The sequence below is a fragment of the Rhinopithecus roxellana genome, chromosome 6, assembly GCF_007565055.1.
Source record: "Rhinopithecus roxellana isolate Shanxi Qingling chromosome 6, ASM756505v1, whole genome shotgun sequence".
In the NCBI taxonomy this organism is placed as follows: domain Eukaryota; kingdom Metazoa; phylum Chordata; class Mammalia; order Primates; family Cercopithecidae; genus Rhinopithecus; species Rhinopithecus roxellana.
Window position 1 is genome coordinate 154966908 of NC_044554.1, and position 10866 is coordinate 154977773.

General features: G+C 50.5%; 1 long non-coding RNA gene across 1 annotated transcript; it reads right to left on the bottom strand.

Annotated features, from left to right (window-relative positions):
• Nucleotides 1-682: 682 nt before the first annotated feature.
• On the bottom strand, nucleotides 683-10459 carry LOC104676264. The gene is made up of 3 exons (XR_749883.2): nucleotides 10293-10459; nucleotides 6798-6835; nucleotides 683-896 (listed from the first exon to the last, which is right to left on the bottom strand). It is a non-coding gene; the product is annotated as an uncharacterized LOC104676264 (long non-coding RNA).
• Between the last annotated feature and the right edge of the window lie 407 nt (nucleotides 10460-10866).

The following is a 10866-nucleotide window of genomic DNA, read 5'->3' on the forward strand; positions in this document are numbered from 1 at the left end:
AGATGGGGTTTCTCCATGTTGGTCAGGCTGGTCTCAAACTCCTGACTTCAGGTGATTCACCTGCCTTGGCCTCTCAAAGTGCTGGGATTAGAGGTGTGAGCCACCATGCCCAGGCTTTTTTCTTTTTTAAATTAAATTTAATTAATTAATTAATTTGTTTTGAGATGGAGTTTTGCTCTTGATGCCCAGGCTGGAGTGCAATGGCATGATCTTGGCTCACCACTACCTCCGCCTCGCAGGTTCAAGCGATTCTCCTGCCTCAACCTCCCTAGTAGCTGGGATTACAGGCGTGCACTACCATGCTGGGATAATTTTTGTATTTTTAGTAGAGATGGGGTTTCACCGTGTTGGCCAGGCTGGTCTCAAACTCCTGACCTCAGGCAATCCACCCACCTTGGCCTCCCAAAGTGCTGGGATTACAGGTGTGAGCCACCGCGCCTGGCTAGTGACATTTCTTTTCATGTCTCCAGCTCTGGCACGGCTGAAGGACATGGGCAGGTCCCTGCCTGGACCTCGGCTGGCCCATCTGCCCAGCGGGGATGTGAATTCCTGCCTGAGTGCCTGTGAGTACCCCGTGAGAAGGATGGGCTACCTCTTGGGTGAGACGGGTGGATGCATCTATAACCCTCAAGGCTGGAAGGTCCCCCCTCAAAGTGCCTCCCCATCCCCTGGGCCCACATCCCAGAGTAGACGGCCCTGCCCGACCAAGCCGGGAGGGTCACAGAGACGAGGGCTGGAGTCCAAATCTGTGAACTTTACCACGAGTGAGATCTGATTGGCTGATGCCACTGAATCCAGGTTAGAGGATGAGGAAGAGGAAGACAAGGAGGAAGAGGAGATGGAATTTCCTTCAGAGACCCGCTTTCTCTTGCGCTTGGGAATGCTGCTGTCTTTGGCTGGAAGGAGGGGAAAAGCCTGTTGACGCTGGAAGCTGAGGCTTTTCTGTCTCAGCCTCCTGAGCTCTCTGGAAAAGTGTTCTGTCTTAAGTTTTCAAGTCCCCCTTTCAGGATTTCAGGCTCCTGATCCCCTGGGGGTCAGGGCCCACCTGTCCAGAGCCCACCTGTCCAGCCTCCTTCCCAAAACAAGCCCGAGGGCCCACTCTCCCCGGCCTCCTGCTCTTGCTGGCCTGCCTGCCTTTGTTAACACTGTATCCTCATTCCCAGGTGTCCCTTCTCCTCCCCAGCAAGCTCACCCCTCAGGCCCTAGGTCCTCTCTCTTTCTGTTTGTTGTTGTTGTTGTTGTTGTTGTTGTTTTGTTTTGTTTTGAGATGGAGTCCTGCTCTGTCACCCAGCCTGGAGTGCAGTGGTGCGATCTTGGCTCGCTGCAACCTCCACCTCCTGGGTTCAAGCGATTCTACTGCCTTAGCCTCCCGAGTAGCTGGGATTACAGGCATCTGCCACCATGCCTGGCTAATTTTTTTGTATTTTAGTAGAGATGGGGTTTCACCATGTTGGGCAGGCAGGTCTTGAACTCCTGACCTCAAGTGATCCATCCACCTCAGCCTCCCAAAGTGCTGGGATTATAGGCATGAGCCATCGAACCTGGCCTATATTGTTTTTTAGGGTCTTACTCTGTTGTCCAGGCTGGAGTACAGTGGCGCAATTGTAACTCACTGCAGCCTCCAAGTACTGGGCTCAAGCAATCTTCCCACCTCAGGCTCCCGAGTAGCTGGGACTATAGGTGTGCACCACCATGCCTGGCTAACTCTTTGTATTTTTGTATCATTATGTTGCCCAGGCTGGTCTCAAATTCCCAACCTCAAGCCATCCTCCTGCCTCAGCCTCCCCAGATGCTGAGATTGTAGCCATGAACCATCGTGCCTGAGTCATGGCAACAATATTAATCAGATTCTCAGTTTCTGAGTATTTTCTGGGTGCTGGGCACTGTGCTAAATGCTTTGCACATTGTCTCCTGGGATCCTCCCAGCAACCCTCCAAAATTCTATTCACATTTCACTCATGAGCACCCGAAGGGGCAGGGCTGTTAAAGGACTTTCTCCAAGGCCAAGTCTGTGTGACTCCAGAGGCCGCATTCTTTCCTGGGCTCTTTAAGGCTGGCAGGGGATGTGGGGCCCCGGGAGAGGCTCTGGGAGTTCTGGGGAGGCTGGGCCTGCAGGCTAGGTGATCCAGGGAGGGTATAAAGAGGACCTGGGACTGGGTGCAGTGGCTCACACTGGTAATCCCAGCATGTTGGGAGACCAAGGTGGGTGGATTGACTGAGGTCAGGAGTTTGAGACCAGCTTGGGCAACATGGTGAAACCCTGTCTCTATTAAAATACAAAAAAATTGTATTGCTATGGTTATCACTGATGTATGGTGGCCCTGAGTGGAGAGTTCACAGGTCCAAGTAGACAGGCAGTGCCCCAGTGAAAGAAACTCTGGTTTGGTATCAGAAGTCCTAAGTTCAAATTTCACTGTGGCCACTTACTATTATCACTGTGTGAATTTGGGAAAACTGATAAACCTCTCTGAGTCAAATGGGGAAACCAGTGTGAGGTGAGACTCAGAAAACACCGCATGCATAAAAGAACCCAGCACCTAGCCCAGCACGGAGCAGGGGTCGGCAGGTGTTCTGCGGTTGCTGATTCACTTGAGGTGAAGATGTAAAACTCTGAGCTGGCATGTCCTGATTGGATGGGTTACTGCATGGAAACCTCTCCCAGCCCAATAAAGAAGGGCTTTTATTGTCTTTTTGAGACAAGGTTCTCACTCTGTCACCCATGCTGGAGTGCAGTGGTGTGGTCTTAACTCACTGCAACCTCTATCTCCCAAGCTCAAGTGATCCTCCTGCCTCAGCCTCCCGAGTAACTGGGACTACAGGTGCACACCATCCTGCCTGGCTAATTTTCTGTCGAGACGAGGTCTCTCTATGTTGCCCAGTCTGGTCTTGAACTCCTGGGCTCAAAGAATTCTCCTGCTTCAGCCTCCCAAAGTGCTGGAATTACAGGCATGAGCCACTGTACTCAGCCCACCAGAAGGGTCTTAATGACACAGAGTAAGGGCAGGCGGGGTCCATGGGGCAAATGTCTCTTCAACTGGTGGAGGAAAGTCAGAAAGTGGGGGTCTGTGATGTGGCATAGAGACCCTGGGAAAGAGAAGATCCTGGAGGCAGGAGAAGCCCAGGCTCTGAGTCAGAGGGAATTTTGTGGGAGATTCCACATGAAAAAGAAGTCAGAGGCTGCCCCACCCTCTGTCTCAGACTGGTCCATGGGCTGTGGCCATCCTTGAGTCACCATGAGAGATGGCCACATTGGCGGGAGTGGTGGATGTGGGTGACAGTATCCACCCTCTGGGCATCTGTCCCAAATCCTCCTGAGACCTTCATGTGGCCTTCTGTGTCTCTGCCATGTTTTTTTTTTTTTTTTTTTTTTTTTTGAGACAGAGCCTGGCTCTGTTCCCCAGGCTGGAGTATAGTAGTGCCATCTTGGCTCATTGCAACCTCTGCTTCCTGGGTTTACTCCTGCCTCAGTCTCCTGAGTGTCTGGGATTACAGGTGCCCACCACCACCCCCGGCTAATTTTTTTTTTGTAGAGACAGGGTTTCACCATGTTGGCCAGGCTGGTCTTGAACTCCTGACCTCTGGTGATCCACCTGCCTCCCTGCCTCAGCCTCCCAAAGTGTTGGGATTACAGGCGTGAGCCACCGCGCCCGGCCTCATCTCTGCCTTTGACCTGAGAGCAAACCAAGTTGCCTCCAGATCCGTGTGTTCAGTGCCATGCCTGACCCTTGTAACTGGCTCTTTTTTTTTGGAAACAGGATCTCACTCTGTCTCCCAGGCTGGAGCGCAGTGGTGCAATCATAGCTCACTGCAGCCTCCACCTTCCAGCCTCAAGCACTCCTCCTGACTCATCCTTTTGAGTAGCTGGGACAACAGGTATGCACTGCCACGCCTGGCTAATTTTTAACTTTTTGCAGAGACAATGGGGCGGTGGGGTCTCACTATATGGCCCAGGCTTGTGATCAGCTCTTGATGGAAGGAGGTGGCTTCTAGCTGGGTTGTGCCACCCAGGCTCTGGAGTTCCAGGTGAACCTGGTCCTGACAGGAGTCAGGGCCTTGGGTCTCAGGCCAGGTTGTGGCATGGCCTTGCTGAATCCTATCACTATCCCAGCTGAGCAGCCATACTGGGCCCTGTGACCCACGGTGGTCTATGGTTCAGATGGGTGGTCCTGACAGCAGGGTCTACACAGCATCTGACTCACTATGTGGCCTGGGCAAGTCCCTGGGCATCTCTGCTCCCAGCTTCCCAGCTGTACAACGAGGCGGGGTAAGATTAGGTCGGGATTTTTTCTTTCTTCTTCTTTTTTATTTCTTAGGAGATGGAGTCTCAACCAGGCACAGTGACTCCCGCCTGTAATCCCAGCACTCTGGGATGCTGGGGTGGGAGGATCACTTGAGGTCAGGAGTTTGAGACCAGCCTGGACAACATGGTGAAACCTCGCCTCTACTAAAAATACAGAAAGTTAGCTGGATGTGGTGGTGCATGCCTGAAGTCCCAGCTACTGGGGAGGCTAAGGCATGAGAATCGCTTGAACTCAGGAGGTGGAGGTTGCAGTGAGCCAAGATTGCAAGATTGACTACAGCCTGAGTGACAGAGCGAGACTCTGTCTGGAAAAAAAAAAGGCTGGGAGCAGTGGCTCACACCTGGGATCCCAGCACTTTGGGGGACCGAGGTGGGCGGATCATGAGGTCAGGAGTTTGAGACCAGCCTGGTCAACATGGGGAAACCCCATCTCTACTAAAAATACAAAAAATAGCTGGGTGTGGTGACAGGAGCCTATAATCCCAGCTACTTGGGAAGCTGAGGCAGGAGAATTGCTTGAACCCAGGAGGCAGAGGTTGCAGTGAGCAAGATCATGCCACTGCACTCCAACCTGGGTGACAGAGTAAGACTCTGTCTTGGAAAAAAAAAAAAAGGAAAAAAAGAGATGGGGTCTCATTCTGTCATCCAGGCAGGAGTACAGTGGCATAATCATAGCTCACTGCAGCCTTAAACTCTTGGGCTCAAGTGATCCACTGGCCTCAGCCTCCTGTGTAGCTGGGACTACAAGTGCCTACTACCATGCCCTGCTAAATTTTAGAAAAAACTTTTTGGTCTATGGCCATACCACCCTGAACACGCCTGATCTTTCCTGATCTCAGAAGGCCTGGTTAGTACTTGGATGGGAGAAAAAAACTTTTTGTAGAGACAAGGTCTCACTATGTTGCCCAGGTTGGTCTCAAACTCCTGGACTCAAGCAATCCTCCCATTTAGGCCTCCCAAACTGCTGGGATTAGAGGTGTGAGCCACCACACCCGGCCAATCAGTTTCTTTTTCTTTTTCTTTTTCTTTTTCTTTTTCTTTTTGAGACAGTCTTGCTCTGTCACCCAGCCTGAACACAGTGGTGTGATCTCGACTCACTGCGACCTCTGCCTCCTGAGCTGAAGTGATCCTCCCACCTCAGACTCCCAAGTAGCTGGGACTACAGGCGTGCACCACCATGCCAGGCCAATTTTTCTTTTTCTTTCTTTTTTGATTTTTTTCGAGATGGAGTCTTGCTCTGTTGCCCAGGCTAGAATGCAGTGGCACAATCTTGGCTCATTGCAACCTCTGCCTCCCAGGTTCAAACGATCCTCCTGCCTCAGCCTCCCTAGTAGCTGGGACTACAGGAACGTGCCACCATACCTGGCTAATTTTTGTATTTTTAGTAGAGATGGGGTTTTGCCATGTTGACCAGGCTGGTCTCAAACTCCTGACCTCAGGTGATCCACCCACCTTGGCCTCCCAAAGTGCTGGGATTACATGCATGAGCCACCGCGTCCAGCCCTAATTTTTCTATTTTCAGTTGAGACGGGGTTTCACCATGTTGGCCAGTCTGGACTCGAACTCCTGATCTCAAGTGATCTGCCTGCCTCGGCCTCCCAGCATGCTAGGATTACAGGTGTGAGCCTCCGAATCAGTGTTTCTTAATCAGGTGCACATCATAGTCACCTGGGAGTACTTTCTCCCAAGTCCCATCATCCACCTTAATCAGAACCATCATGCCAGGCGGCCCCAGGTGCCTGATGAAAGGATCTGTATACCCTGCAAATGCCAGCAGAACGGAGGGGGTCCGGCCAGTCTCAGGCAGTGCCCGCCTGCCTCACCCTTGTCGGTCACATGCTACCCCTCTGCTACCCAGGAGGCCTCCATGATGCTCCCTGAGGCCCGGCCTGCCTCTTGTCCTTCTAACTGACCTCCTACACTCATTGGTGCTATAGCAGGGCCTCCCCTCTGCAGGGCACCTGCAGGTTTCCCGGGGCCTCTTGGGGATACCTGGCCTCATTCATGGAGATCTCAGGTTCCCTGGGGAGGTACCAGGGTGGAGAGGGGCTATATATTTTTCAAGGTGGTCAGCCATCTATTGCATGCCCACCTGGACCACATCTATCTCTGCCTTTAAGAAATTTATTAAATTTTTTTTTAAGAGACAGGGTCTCGCTCTGTTGCTCAGGCTGGAGTGCAGGGGCGCGATCTCAATTCACTGCAACCTCTGCCTCCTGGGTTCATGCAAATCTCCTGCCTCAGTCTCCCAAGTAGCTGGGATTACAGGTGCCCACGACCACGCCCAGCTAATTGTTGTATTTTTAGTAGAGACGGAGTTTCACCATGTTGCTCAGGCTGGTCTTGAACTCCTGACCTCAAGTCATCTGCCTGCCTCGGCCTCCCAAAGTGCTGGGATGACAGGTGTGAGCCACTGCGCCCAGCTCTACCTTTTTTCAAAAGGAACAGTCTCTAGTCCCCGCGGGGCAGAAGGGCGGCTTCTTCACCTCCAACTCACCTGGCACCTTGGCATCATTGCAGATTTCTGCAAAGGGTCTGAAAAAGAAAGAAACGAGGTGGCAGTTAGAAAATGAGGTTTTCCCCTCCTTTTTTTTTTTTTGAGATGGAGTCTCGCTTGGTCGCCCAGGCCGAAGTGCAGTGGTGCAATTTCGGCTCATGGCAGCCTCCACCTCCTGGGTTCACGCCATTCTCCTGCCTCAGCCTCCCGAGTAGCTGGGACTACAGGCGCCTGCCACCACGCCCAGCTAAGTTTTGTATTTTTAGTAGAGACGGGGTTTCACCATGTTGGCCAGGCTGGTCTTGGCCTCAGGTGATCCTCCTGTCTCTGCCTCCCAAAGTGCTGGGATTACAGGCATGAGCCATTGCATCTGGCTGTTTTCCCCTCCTTCTCACCTGCTCCCTGAGATGTGCTGCTGCTGCTGCCCAGTAAGACACAAATAAAAATGGAGAACACACCGTCCCGACAGAGCATCCCCCATATAGGCCCTGGATGATGGGCCTGTGCCAGCAAATCATTCCTCTGGGTCTGCTGTCCTCATCTATAAAGCGAGGATGTTGTCTGACCAAGTGATCAGAAATGTGTGCCCAGATTTATGCAAGTGGATAGTCATCACAGCATTATTATTAATTATTATTTTTGAGACAGTCTCACTCTTTTGCCCAGGCTGGAGTTCAGTGGTGCCATCCTAGCTCACTGCAGCCTCGAACTCCTGGGATCAATTGATCCTCCTGCCTCAGCTTCCCAATAGCTGGGAATGCAGGTGCATACCACCATGCCTGGCTAACTTTTTAAAATTAATTATTATTATTATCATTATTTTTGAGACGGAGTCTCGCTCTGTTGCCCAGGCTGGTGTGCTGTGGCATGGTCTCAGTTCACTGCCACCTCCATCTCCCGGGTTCAAGTGATTGTCCTGCCTTAGCCTCCCGTATAGCTGGGATTACAGGCGTGAGCCACCACAGCTGGCCGTTTTCCTGCATTTTCTAGTTGTTACTTCAGGGGGTGAACTATCTGTGGGAGAAAGGGAAACCTCCACTTTTTGATTTTGAACAATTTGTTTTTTTTGACACATGCAAATATTATCTTAATTTAAAAAAAACAGGTAGGCCGGGCGCGGTGGCTCAAGCCTGTAATCCCAGCACTTTGGGAGGCCAAGACGGGCGGATCACGAGGTCAGGAGATAGAGACCATCCTGGCTAACACGGTGAAACCCCATCTCTACTAAAAAATACAAAAAATTAGCCGGGCGAGGTGGTGGGCACCTGTAGTCCCAGCTACTTGGGAGGCTGAGGCAGGAGAATGGCGTGAACCTGGGAGGCAGAGCTTGCAGTGAGCTGAGATCCGGCCACAGCACTCCAGCCTGGGCGGCAGAGCGAGACTCCGTCTCAAACAAAACAAAACAAAACAAAACAAAACAAAACAAAACAAAACAAAACAAAACAAAAACAGGTAGACCAGGCACGGTGGTTCATGTTTGTAATCCCAGCACTTTGGGAGGCCGAAGTAGGCGGCTCACTTAAGGTCAGGAGTTCGAGACCAGCCTGGCCAACATGGTGAAACCCTGCCTCTACAAAAATACAAAAATTAGCTGGGTGTGGTGGCGGGCACCTGTGATCCCAGCTATTTAGGAGGCTGAGGCACGAGAATCGCTTGAATCTGGGAGGCGGAGGTTGCAGTGAACCAAGATGACGCCACTGCACTCCAGCCTGGGCGGCAGAGCAAGACCTCATCTCAAGAAACAAAACATGTAATATAACATTGAAGGCAGGCCAGGTGCTGTGGCTCAAGCTTGTAATCCCAGCAGTTTGAGAGGCCGAGGAGGGCAGATCACCGGAGGTCAGGGGTTCGAGACCTGCCTTACCAATATGGTGAAACCCCATCTCTATTAAAAATACAAAAAAAAAAAAAAAAAAAAAAAAAAAAAATTAGCCAGGTGTGGTGGCACATGCTTGTAATCCTAGCTACTCGGGAGGCTGAGGCAGGAGAATTGCTTGAACCTGGGAGGTGGAGGTTGCAAATGAGCCGAGATCGTGCCATTGCACTCCAGCCTGGGTAATAAGAGCAGAACTCCATCTTAAAAAAAAAAAAAAAGAAAAAAGAAATACACCACAGGCCAGGTGTGGTGGCTGACCCCCATAATCCCAGCACTTTGAAAGGCTGACATGGGAGGATGGCCTGAGCCCAGGAGTTCGAGACTAGCCTGTGCAATACAAAATAAAATAAAATAAAATAAAATAAAAAGTGGCTGGGTGCGGTGACTCACGCCTGTAATCCTAGCACTTTGCAAGGCCGAGGTGGGTGGATCACCTGAGGTCAGGGGTTCGAGACCTGCCTTACCAATATGGTGGCCTGCAAGACAGAATGAGACTCCATCTCAAAAAGAAAGTAATAATATATTAATAAAATAATAATTTAAAAATATAAAGAAATGCATCACAGTGTTGACTTTCAGTAGGAGAGTTACAGCTATGTTCTTTTCTTCTATTTTTTTTTGTATTTTCTAGGTTGCTTTGTGTATTGTTCTGAAAATAATAAAATCATCTATTGTATTAAAAAAAAAGACTGGGCCGCACAGTTTGGGTGTGGTGGTTCACACCTGTAACCCCAGCACTTTGGGAGGCTGAGGTGGGAGGATCACTTGAGCTTAGGAGTTCAAGACCAGCCTGGGCAACACAGTGAGACCCTGTTGAGGCTGCAGTGGATCACGATCCTACCTCTGTATGCCTGCCTGCGCAAAAGAGTGAGACCCTGTCTCAAAACAAAAACCAAAACCCAAAAGACTGTAAGGATATATGGTATAATAGTAATAACAGAGGCTGGGTGCAGTGGCTCACGCCTGTAATCCCAGCACTTTGGGAGGCTGAGACAGGCAGATCACTTCAGGTCAGGAGTTTGAGACCAGCCTGGCCAATATGGTGAAACTGCATCTCTACCCAAAAATACAAAAATTAGCTGGTATGGTGGTGCACACCTGTAATCCCAGCTACTTGGGAGGCTGAGGCATGAGAATCGGTTGAAGCCAGGAGGTGAAGGTTGCAGTGAACTGAGATCGTGCCACTGCACTCCAGCCTGGGTGACAGAGCAAGACCTTGTCTCAAAAAAAAAGAAAAAAAAGTAATCACTGAGACTATGGAATTACAATTATTTTTTAAAAATAAATATTCATATTTTATTTAAACATTCATATTTAAATACATATTTATATTTACATATGTTAAAAATCAGAATTGTATAATCAGAAAAAGTCAAATTTAATGAAAACATGTTTTGTTTTTGTTTCTTCCCCAGAGAACAAATTTAATATCTAAAAGAAAAATCTTTAAAAATAAGTAAATGTCCATGAGTGTTGAAGCTGTATGTTTCAGGAGAAAGAGGCAGAAACTATTACAGTACAGCTGGGTCTGGTTCCCAGCTGACCCACCGTGACCTTGACTTTCACCCTCCCCATGGCCTCGCCCTCTCTGTTCCCCGTTCCAGAGGCCAGGCCCTCACTGGAGCTGGTTAATGATCACCACGCAAATGTGCTCTCGGGCCTTCAGGATCTTCTCCAGCCGGTGGATGTCGTAGGCGTTGGAGTTCTGGAAGGGGATGTCATCAGGCAGGCCCGTGACCTCCACGGCATCTGGATTGTCCCAGATGGGTTTATAAGGGACCAGCACCGGTCGGTTCAGGCCCAGGGCCTCACCTAGAGGGCACAGGAAGTCACAGTGAGGAAAGATGTCTCCTGTCCAAGGCAAAGCCTGGCAGGGAAAGGGCTGGAGTCTGGTCTGCCCCAGCCCAGCAGCCATCATACCTAGAGAGTTTAAAAATCAAGACACACAGGCTGGGCATGGTGGCTCACACCTGTAATCCCAGGACTTTGGGAGGCTGAGGCGGAAGGATCGCTTGAGCCCAGGAGATCAAGACCAGTCTGGGCAACATGGTGAAACCTTGTCTCTACTAAAAATAGAAAAATTAGCTGGGAGTGGTGGCGCACACTTGTAGTCCCAGCTACTTGGGAGACTGGGGCAGGAGGATCGCCTAAGCCCAGGAAGTGGAAGCTGCAGTGAGCGAAGATTGCACCACT